At 40.6% G+C, this 11176-nt stretch overlaps 1 pseudogene; it reads left to right on the forward strand.

Annotated features, from left to right (window-relative positions):
- The first annotated feature begins 658 nt into the window (after positions 1-658).
- LOC115191656 (acid sphingomyelinase-like phosphodiesterase 3a) lies at positions 659-7636 on the forward strand (annotated as a pseudogene).
- Positions 7637-11176: the final 3540 nt, after the last annotated feature.

Here is an 11176-nt window from a genome sequence, read left to right on the forward strand (position 1 = left end):
CTGACCTGTTCACCGGACGTGCTTGTTGCACCCTCGACAATTACTATGATTATTATTATTTGACCATGCTGGTCATTTACGAACATTTTAACATCTTGACTATGTTCTGTTATAATATCCACCCGGCACAGCCAGAAGAGGACTGGCCACCCCTCATAGCCTGGTTCCTCTCTAGGTTTCTTCCTAGGTTTTTGGCCTTTCTCAGGAGTTTTTCCTAGGGAGTTTTTCCCAGCCACCGTGCTTCTTTCACATGCATTGCTTGCTGTTTGGGGTTTTAGGCTGGGTTTCTGTACAGCACTTTGAGATTTCAGCTGATGTACGAAGGGCTATATAAATAAATTTGATTTGATAGTGTGATTTAGAATTTTGTGTATTTGGCTTAAGCAGCAGGAGTCGCATGTCCCCATCCTGCCTGGTGTCAACGGTACAAGCTGGTGGCGGTGGTGTAATGGTGTGGGGAATGTTTCTGGTTAGGTCCCTTGATACCAATGAAGCAATGTTTGAACGCCACGCCTTGTAGAATCCATGCCCCAAATAATTCAGGATGTTCTGGAGTTAAAGGGGGGTCCGACCCGGTACTTGATGGGTTTACCTAATAAACTGGCCACTGAGTTGTGTTACCTATAGTTAATAAATCCTGACTAGCATGAATTACATAATCCCCTACATGTAATACAATAGATTGATATAACATGCCCAATAATATTTCAATTTCAGGGAGATTCAGGCACATCTTTGACCTGCATTTTGACCCCACCTACCATGTGACTGATGAATACACCAAAGTGTGTTTCTCCTCTAAGGGTGTCCCAGCCTCAAACCCTGGTCTTTTTGGAAACTTCATGTGTGACTCTACCAGCTCATCCTGTCAGCTTTCCAGCACATGAGACAAGTTGCCCCACAGCCAGAGTTTATGATCTGGACAAGGTTTGTAGCTTTCTATGGTATGGAAAACAACATGTGGTGTTAATGTGGATTTGTTTTCCTGTTTCATATACAACACTAATGGAGGAGTACCCTGTGCAACTTTTGAGAGGTTAAACAACTAACAAAAACATATTGCTTCCTCCTTCCTGTTATTGGATAACTAACAATGATATTGCCACTGATGGAATTGTTGTAAAATAAGCAACCAATCAGTGATTTGCTCACTGAAGTATGAACAATGTCTGTATAGTGTATCATCTTGAAACGGCTCTAGGCTGTGTCTCGACCCGAAATGCAATAAGCAATTTGCACAGCAGCCAAATAGGCCATAAATCATCCATACAATAACTTCTGCTGATATTAAAACCAAGTGCTATAAAGTCATTATGCCAACGTTCAACCAGTGGGGACAACTCCGCATCAGATAGGTGTGCATATGAATAAAGAGCAATGCATAGCAAAGGCTACTAAAAATGGACTAAATGCTATGCTAAGGCCTGAAAATGTGAATCACACATAACACGAAAGGACTTGTACTGCATGTGTATGGTGCTAAGCTAGTTTATTTCACAAATCTTCAGTTAATCGGTTAAGCCTGACATTTTATTGGCATGTATAATGCTTGTTAAGCATAATTAAGATGCTTTGGTGAAAGGCCCTGCCACTGCACCTAGATTCAAATGTGAAAAAAGACAACTCCTGGATTACAGGGATTTATGGGTAACACATTAGCAGATCTTTGTTTTATTTCATTAATTCTGCCCTGGGCTCTCTGTAATAAGTTATTGGAATGAGCTTATTCCTCTCTCCAGAGACAGCCCTCCACATGTCCCATCAGGGGAGCTGTCCACGGACGTGGTGATCCAAGTCATCAGCAACATGACTCAAACCATCAGGGAGTTCCTCCTAGACATGCCGGTGTACCCCGCCCTCGGGAACCACGACTACTGGCCCCAGGTATTCTATTTATTTGATGGGGTGGAGATGACCTGTGATGGATAGACATCTGGTTAAATGCTGACAGTGGTAGACACCCTGGTTCAAACCAGAGATTGTATCGGCATGTCTGAAAGATAAAGTTTCCTTCATGCATTTTTAGTGTGGGCAGCAGTTGATTGCCTATTTTACCTCTATAAGAATGTTTCTGTATATGAATGTTTTTTGTATATGTACTGTATTTTCAAGATCGTGTTAAACATTACTTTCAGGATCAACTTCTGACCTCCACCAATGATATTTACCAGGCTGCAGCCAAATTGTGAGAGCCTCGCTTGAACCCAGAAGCCCTTGTAACTCTGAGAGAAGGTAAGTTGCTTGTGTCATTACATGTTAGAACCACCTTTGGCAGCGATTACAGCTGTGAGTCTTTCTGGGTAAGTCTCTAAGAGCTTTCCACACCTGGATTGTGCAACATTTGACCATTTGTCACGTCTGTGTGTAGGAACGGACCAAGGCGCAGCGTGAATATCGTTCCACATCTTTTATTTAAATGTGAAACTTCGCAATACAAACAATAAACTATAAACAAACAACAAACAACAAACCGTGACGACAGAGGTGCAACATGCACTAACTCAAAATAATCTCCCACAAACAAAGGTGGGAAAAACAACTACTTAAATATGATCCCCAATTAGAGACAACGATGACCAGCTGCCTCTAATTGGGGATCATCCAACAAAAAAACCCATAGAAAAACAGAAACTAGAACCAAACAACATAGAAAAATTAAACTAGAATAAACCCCTCCAGTTACGCCCTGACCTACTCTACCATAGAAATTAAGAGCTCTCTATGGTCAGGACGTGACACCATTATTCTGTTCAAAATTCTTCAAGCTCTGTCATATTGGTTGTTGGTCATTGCTAGAAAAACTTTTTCAGGTCTTGCCATATATTTTCAAGCAGATTTCAGTCAAAACTGTGACTCGGCCATTAAGGAACATTCACTGTCTTCTTGGTAAGCAACTCCAGTGTAGATTTGGCCTTGTGTTTTAGGTTATTGTCCTACTGAAAGGTGAATTCATCTCCCAGTGTCTGGTGGAAAGCAGACTGAACCAGGTTTTCCTCTAGGATTTTGCCTGTGTTTAGCTCCATTCCGTTTCTTTTTTATCCTGAAAAACTCCCCAGTCCTTAACGATTACAAGCATACCCATAACATGATGCAGCCACCACTATGCTTGAAAATAAGGAGAGTGGTACTCAGGGATGTGTTGTGTTGGATTTGCCCCAAACATAACACTTTGTATTTAGGACAAGAAGTTAATTGCTTTGCCATATGTTTTGCAGTATTACTTTATTGCCTTGTTGCAGAAAACATGTATTCTGTACAGGCTTTCTTCTTCTCACTCTGTCAATTAGTTGAGTATTGTGGACTTACTACAATGTTGTTGATCCATCTGCAGTTTTCTCCTATCGCAGCCTTTAAACTCAAACTGTTTAAAAGTAACCATTGGCCTCATGGTGAAATCCCTGAGCGGTTTCCTTCCTCTCCAGCAACTGAGTTAGGAAAGACGCCAGTATCTTTGTAGTAACTCGGTGTATTGATACACCATCCAAAGTGTAATTAATAACTTCACCATGACCAAAGGGATATTCAATGTCTGCTTTTTAAATTTTTACCCATCTACCAATAGGTACCCTTCTTTGCGAGGCATTGGAAAAGCTCCCTGGTCTTTGTGGTTGAATCTGTGTTTAAAATTATCTGCTTGACTGAGGGATCTTACAGATAATTGTATGTGTGGGGTACAGAGATGAGTTAGTCAATCAAAGATCATATTAAACACTATTATTGCACACAGAGTGAGTCCATGCAACTTACTACGTGACTTGTTAAACACAATTTTACTCATGAACTTATTTAGGCTTGCCATAACAAAGGGGTTGAATACTTATTGACTCAAGACATTTTCAGCGTTTCATTTTTTTATAATAAAAAAAAGAAAAACATAATTACACTTTGACATTAAAGGGTATTGTGTGTAAGCCAGTGACAAAAAAATCTCAATTTAATCATTTTTAAATTTGGGCTGTAACACAATAAAATTTGGGAAAAAGTCAAGGGGTGTGAATACTTTCTGAATGCACTGTTTGACCTCTTGACCTTCTCCATTCTCTATGAGGATATTTCCAGGGTGTCCTGCAGCCAATGGAACTGTCCTGCTGGGTCACTCATATTCACCGTCACTTTATTGGGGATATAGTTTAGGATTGTGTTCAGGCTTATCAGTCGCACCTTGGGCTACACCAACTGAGAGTTCCTTCACAAAATGTATGTTTTAGTCATTTAGCAGATGCTCTTATCCAGAGCGAATTAAAGTAGTGAGTGTATACATTTTAATTTGTACTGGTCCCCCGTGGGAACTGAACACACAACCCTGGTGTTGCAAGTGTCATGCTCTGCCAACTGAGCCACACAGGACAATAAGTTGAAGATCAGGTAAGGTTATTGTGTGCTGGGTCAAGTTATTGTGAGTTTTACAATGGTTATCAATATGTAATGTTTATGGACATTAAAAACAATGCAAAAAATAATTGCAAAGTACCAAGAGGCCTGATCAGCAGGCCTAAAATGAGTTCTCTCATGCTTTAGCCAGACTCAGGGGGTTGAATACTTATCTAATCAAGATATATTAGCATTTTATTTTTCATTATTTTTTTAAATATTTTTTTACAAATGTTAGAATTTTTCTTCCGCTTTCACATTAGAGTATTTTGTGTAGATTGTTGACAAAAAAATGACAAATCAATTTTAATCCTACTTTGTAACACAACAAAATGTGGAAAAACTCAAGGGTTGTGAATACTTTCTGTAGGCACTGTAGCTACATGACTTAGTAGAAGGAATATGTCTAGCCAGGTGCTGAGGGCTTCCGAATAGTCCTGCATGGATTCTAAGCACCAGATGTCTGCTTATACAGGATATAACATGTAAGTATTTTTTAAAGTAAGGTTTGACTCCAAACCAGTCCCATCATGCCTAAGCATGCTGTTTCTCCTGTCATCCCTCCGTAGGTTGTCATTGCTCATGTTCCAGTGGGTTACTTGCCCTATGCCAGGAACACCACGGCCGTCAGAGAACTCTACAGTGAGAGACTTGTGAAGATAATTCGCAACTACAGGGAGATCATCTCAGGGTATTTCTATGGCCACACTCATAGAGACAGCGTAATGGTCTTGCAGGATCAGCAAGGTGAGTCACTGGATAGCGTCAAGACTCTGCGTTGGATAAGTGACTGTCATCAAGGAGTAACTAGTATTGATTAACTTATAGTATTGATAGCATTCGATAGTATTCAATAGATCATATGCTGTTAACTTAATCATAGCCTCTTTTGCAAAAGTGAATTTTTGTCTGGTAAGTGACTGGGTCATGATGAGGTTTGAACATTATTTTTATCTGTCATCAAATTCTGAACTCTACTTCCTACATACCGTATCATTGTGTGAAGGAGGCATCATACTCTAAGTGACCTTTTTTTTACCTTTCCAACTATAATGACGCGTTTAGATCGTGTTCAATTCCACCTCAAATTACTCAGACAATCGGCATCGACCAATGTGACTCATACACCTCCTGTGGGTTCAGTGTTATCCTGACTGTCGGTGTTGGCTAGAATCCCCACAGCCACAAAATTGCGTGTTTGTATAATTAGCTAGCTTAATGCAATGGAGGAGGAACTAAGGAATTAATGCCTTTAGCCATGTATTTATTTACCCAAATTATCATTTGTTTGCTTTGAAGGGGAGCCGGTTAATTCCCTGTTTGTCACACCGGCTGTTACTCCAATCAAAAGTGCAGAAGAGCCGTACTCCAACAACAGAGCCTTCCACATGTAGCACTATGACCCATAGGACTACGGGCTGCTGGTAAGTAGGGAATTCAGTTAACTTGTGAACCACCATTATCCAGGGGTTTGGGACAATCTACTTTCATTTGGAAATATCCATTCATTATGTATTATCATCCTTATGTCTAACATTAACCCTCTCAAGGTGATGTAGTTAAGCTGAACTTATTTCATGATTACCATGCAGAGACTGATTTCAGTTCTGCATTTTCACTTTCCCTCCTATTATTTTCACGAGGTCAGCACTGATCTGTCCTTGGCTTGGTTTATTAAAGTACAGTTTCAACAGAGCAATCCCAATGTGATTCTCGCTCATACAGCATAGAGCTCAGAGTAGCTTACATGTGATTTCAGCGTGCCCCAAAGACGGGAGCTCAAACATGTAACCGCCACAGTCAACAGTGGGAAGGCCCCAGCCTTTGAAAATTACTGTTAGTCTCTTTGTAGCTCTACTTCCTGGGGTAATCTGTTAAGAAAAGCAATGTGGAAAATACGAACGAATCAGAGACATCTTGACAACACTTTTTCAAATGGGGAGCATTCAGTCTCAACAACTTAACAAATCCCTAGACCAGGGTTCCCCAACTGGCGGTCATTTTGGGGGGAGGGAGCGGGGGGATTTTCATTGTTGGACATAAAAGACTGTAAAAAGCCCTTGAAATCAGCTCCAAATGATTATACATTTTGGAAGTCTATTCTCTAGTATTTCCACGCATAATAGAGAGAGAAACACGTGATCATATACAAATGCAAGCAAGGCTTGAAATCATTATGTTTTAGTCAAATATTATATTGGTTTGGGCTTCTTGCTGTCAATTTGCAGTCTACAAATGATTTGTAATTATGTTCCGGCCCCCCGACCATCCGCTCAAGAAAAAAATCGGCCCGCAGCTGAATCTAGTTGATGATCCCTGCCCTAGCAATGCTGTTCCTTCATGATTAATGGTGCTGTCATTCATAACAAATCTACTTCTAATCAAGGTACTCTCTCAGATCAAGGTTTTGGCTTTTCATGCTTTTGAAATAGTATTTTTTCTCTCTCTGAAGGATATTTGGCAGTACTACTTGAATCTCATCGAAGCCAACCAAGAAAAAAGATCTGACTGGAAACTTGAATACGTAATCACTGAACCATTTGGATTAAAGGATATTCAACCACACAGCTTGTTACAACTTGCCCTGAGTTTTGAAATGGGGCAAAGTGAAGCGTTTCAGAAGTATTTTGCCATTTTATGGTGAGCTATGATGATAACATTGTGTGTGATGGGGCCTGCAAGCTGACTCAGGTCTTTGCGGTGCAGTCCTTGGACTATACATCCTATTTCAAATGTATTGAAAAGGGACACTAAAACAGGGATATTTTTATTGTGAGCTACTGTAATGGAAAAATTCATGGATTTCATTAATGCTGTAGAGATATTTCATATGTTTTCACATGACCATGAAATATAAATGTATAATGTAATACTTTCAATTAAATGATGACAATTTAAGCATCTCTGAGGTCGAAATACGGACACGATACCAGATGATAATGTTGATGATTATATAATCGCAAAAGGCCAAATATTGTGTACAACATTTTTTGACCTCTTATTGATTTCTCTGTGACATGTTCAAATCAAAGAGAAATAGATCCCTAATTGCTAAGTACACTGTATGGTTATTGCTTTTAAAATGTCTGGCAGTTATTGAATAAACTGTAAACTGTGAATTGCTTTGCTTGCAGAATAAAGCAAATTGCCTCTAAGTGGAACTGTTGCACAAAAGGGGAGGGCATTTATGAGAAAAATGTTTTTTTATATTTCAATGCACTTGTTTATTTCCCAAAAATAAAAGATGGCACAACAATTTTCTCTACATTTGTAAGTTGTGATATTTTGTTCTCTGCGACACCATCAGTTTCTCATGTGCAGAGATCAAACTCTCTGGATCAAAGTGGCCCTAGTTGGGAGATTGTTTTTCCAGCTGTCATGCTACAGTTCTCCTCTTCACCTGCTCCCCAGTCCCCTCAATAGCTGTACTGTGAGAGAGGTTAACTCATGACCTCGCTGGAGAAAATGAAAAGCTAGCAAATGCCACTCTAGACCAAACCACTCCGCGGGGGATGGGAGATCAGACAGCCCCAACCCTATTCGGCCCTCTCCTCCTCTCCCCTTGTTCCCCGCTTCTCTCCCCCTCTCCCCACAGTCCAGAAGGACTATCTGCCCTTGCCTTTTGGATTTGGGGACGAAATCTTTTCACTCATATGCCCTCAACTGGGTTTAACATTGCATTCAGGGGCTGAGAGAGTCTGGGAGAGTCACAATGCCTGGTGGAAGGGACTGTGGAAATGAGGTTAGTGGTTGACATGGTGATAAAGACGACTCCGGGGTAACTGCAGCAGAACTCTGGCAGGCCTCACTAATGACTCTGTGATGCACTAATAAGCGTGAATTACTGGACTGCCAATCAGACGGGCTGGTTCCCCTCAAAGGACCAGCCACTGATGGAGCAAGCGAGAGAGAGCTGGGTCAATATTTGCCCTGTCGATGTGACTCTGTTTGAGACTAGAATGGGTCTCTTGCTCTTCAGTCTTCACTACCCGCAAGCCTCCCTGAGTTGTCCTGGGTTCAGGCCAGGCTTTAAACAACAGTATAAATCTATCAGGAGACTGTGATCTACCTGCAGTGGGCAGTAGAAGTGAATGCCTGGATTGGCCTCCTCCACACCACTTCTTATACATGGCCTTCAGAAAGTATTCACCCCACTTGACCTTTTCAACATTTTATTGTTACAATGTGGGATTAAAATGGATTTCATTCAAAAAAAAATGTCAATGAACTACACAAAATACTCCAATGTCAAAGTGGAAGAAAAATTCTAACATTTGTAAAAAAAAAAATAAAACATAACAAAAAAAACCTATCTTGATTACATAGGTATTCAACCCCCTATATCAATACATGTTAGCAACACGTTTGGTAGCGATTACAGCTGTGAGTCTTTTGGGGTAAGTCTCTTAAAAGCGTTCCACACCTGGATTGTGCAACATTTTCCCATTATTCTTTTAAACATTTTTCAAGCTCTGTCAAGTTGGTAGTTGATAATTGCTAAACAGCCATGTTCAAGTCTTGACAAAAGTTTTTCAAGCCGATTTAAATCAAAACTGTAACTAGGCCACTCAGGAAGATTTCATGTCGACTTGGTAATCAACTCCAGTGTATGTTTGGCCTTGTGTTTTAGGTTATTGTCCTGCTGAAAGGTGAATTTGTCTCCCAGTGTCTGTTGGAAAGCAGACAAAACCAGGTTTTCCTCTAGGATTTTGCCTGTGCTTAGCTCTATTCCATACATTTTTTCCCCCTAACAAACTCCCTAGTCCTTGCTGATGACAAGCATACCCACTCTATCAATTAGGTGAGTATTGTGGAGTAACTACAATGCTGTTGATCCATCCTCAGTTTTCTCCTGTCACAGCCATTAAACTCGCTAACTTTTTTAAAGTCACCATTGGGCTCATGGTGAAATCCCTGAGCGGTTCCTTCCTCTCCAGCAACTGAGTTAGGAAGGACGCCTGTATCTTTGTAGTGACTGGGTGTATTCATACACCATCCAAAGTGTAATTAATAACTTCACCATGCTCAAAGTGATATTCAATGTCTACTTTTTATTTGTACCCATCTACCTATTGGTTCTCTTCTTTGTGAGGCGTTGGAAAACCTCCCTGGTCTTTGTGGTTGAATCTGTGTTTAAAATGCACTGCTCGACTGAGGGGCATTACAGATAATTGTATGTGTGGGGTACGTACAGAGATTAGGTAGTCATTCAAAAATCATGTTAAACACTATTATTGTACACAGAGTGAGTCTATATACATTATTATGTGACTTGTTAAGTCAATTTTGAACTTATTTAGGATTGCCATAATAAAGGGGTTGAAAAATAAACAGAATTCCACTTTGACATTATGGGGTATTGTGTGTAGGCCAGTGTCCCAAAAAAATCTCAATTGAGTTATTTTTCAATTCAGGCTGTAACCCAACAATACGTGAAAAAAGTCAAAGGGTGTGAATTATTTCTGAAGGCACTGTAGACCCTCTGAAAAAATGCTTTGGGTAGGGTGGAACTGAGGTGAGAGAGGGATGTGGCTAAGCCCATTAAAGACACTTTCCTAACTATCAGCAGTATTCTAGGCATCTTATGAGAAGCGAGGCACATTTTCTCAGAAAGCCACCAAGCCTCTACATTTCAAACCAATAATCCACACAGACAATAATGACAGAAGGCCAAGCTCTTAAGCCTTAGTGGACTTAATACCATTATATACCCCCTCTGCCCTTTGTATCACCTTACAGAGTGATCTAGGGCGATACTAGGAACTCAACAGCCTGCCTTGCTTATGTAATGGAGAGTATTGCTATATATCTTTGTGATATCCGTGATGTAACATAAACAATCTATGTTTTAAGATGTAAAAACTCAGAACACAAGCTCGACATGTCCATGTTTCTCTGTCTGAATAGGATTTTGTTGAATTCCTTTTATCTGTACTGAGCTGTAGCCAATTAAGTGGGTAATAAGGCACGGTTAATGCTGTCACGTATGCTTAGGCCCTCTCTGCTTCCTGAAAACCTTAAGAGCTGTAGTTATGAGGTCAATGCGAGGGACCCCAGTAGGTCAAGTCTACGCTAAACACCAGCCCTCATTATGGTCAAGCAGACTGTGATCAGTCGCCGCTCCTCACAGCGCTTTTGTTCCTGCTGGCTGGGTTGATGCCGCAAAACATTCAATCTGTGGATTACTGTCAAGATTTTGTAACTGGGCAGGCCCCTGGGGAACTGGAATCTGTGGAATATGACTGTTAAATTCAAGGGATGGCGGCAGAGCAGAGAACACACACATGGCACAGCAAAAGTAGAGATTACAATTTCTTACTTTGATCAGGGAGGCTTTTATTCAACATGGAGAGCAAGGACACTATGTTAGCTAATAAGGGAGTGATACCTAGTCTTACTATCCCTAGGCTTAGAGCATCTGTTCGGTTACTTAGATTATCCAAGTCTTATCCAAGGCTTTGTTTAAAACGTTTTTAACAGCCAAACATCCTCTTTTCTGCCTCTTAAATTACTTTACCGTGCCCACACAGTCTTTCCATCTATGGCCATGGTGTTATGTGTTAGAGGCAGCTGTGCATTGTTTGTTGTCCCGTTTATCTTGGCTGTGTCTCTAAGACACTACAGGGTTGCGTTGTGGAGGAAAAGAGGGGTAGTAGCCAGTAATGAACATGTTCAGCCATTAAAAAGGGTCCTTTAGCTCAGATGGTAGAGCATGACACTTGTAACGCTAGGGTAGTGGGTTTGACTCCCAGGACCACCCCTATGTAAAATGTATGCAAGCATGACTGTAAGTCACTTTAGATAA

The sequence above is a fragment of the Salmo trutta genome, chromosome 1 (assembly GCF_901001165.1).
Source record: "Salmo trutta chromosome 1, fSalTru1.1, whole genome shotgun sequence".
In the NCBI taxonomy this organism is placed as follows: Eukaryota; Metazoa; Chordata; class Actinopteri; order Salmoniformes; family Salmonidae; genus Salmo; species Salmo trutta.